We start from the raw sequence: 467 nt of genomic DNA, 5'->3' as shown, positions 1-467 counted from the left end.
TACGTGCTGCGCGGTAGGCGCCACACGGACCCGGGTGGAACGCATGCCTCGGCCCAGGCGGGCAGCGCGTCCAGGCTCCTGCTCGAGGGCGGAAGCGGTGACGTCAGTCGTGTGGGTAACAGGCGGTGGCCTCGGTGAGTGCCGGACGACCTCAGGGAGGATGCTGGCCAGCCGCGGGTCAGGGCCCTTTGAGACCCTGTGCTCTGCCTGCATGCCATGCCTCGCCCCGAGTTGCACCACGCCACCGAATCCCGTAGCAAGGGGTAAGGACTCTTCACATGGGAGTCTGGAGGACTCGGTGGTGTGATTAGGCATCGAAACAAAGAAAAGCAAAAGAAGCGACACAAGAAAGGCGAAGACATAATAAAGACACAACGCGCACAGAGACAAGCACACACACGCAGGCACGCACTCCTGTCGAAGGGCTAGCCCCCTATCCTTTGGGGGCGCCGTCGCCGTTGCGCACT

The sequence above is a fragment of the Leishmania donovani genome, chromosome 34, assembly GCF_000227135.1.
Source record: "Leishmania donovani BPK282A1 complete genome, chromosome 34".
NCBI lineage: Eukaryota > Euglenozoa > Kinetoplastea > Trypanosomatida > Trypanosomatidae > Leishmania > Leishmania donovani.
This window is presented reverse-complemented; position numbering follows the sequence as displayed.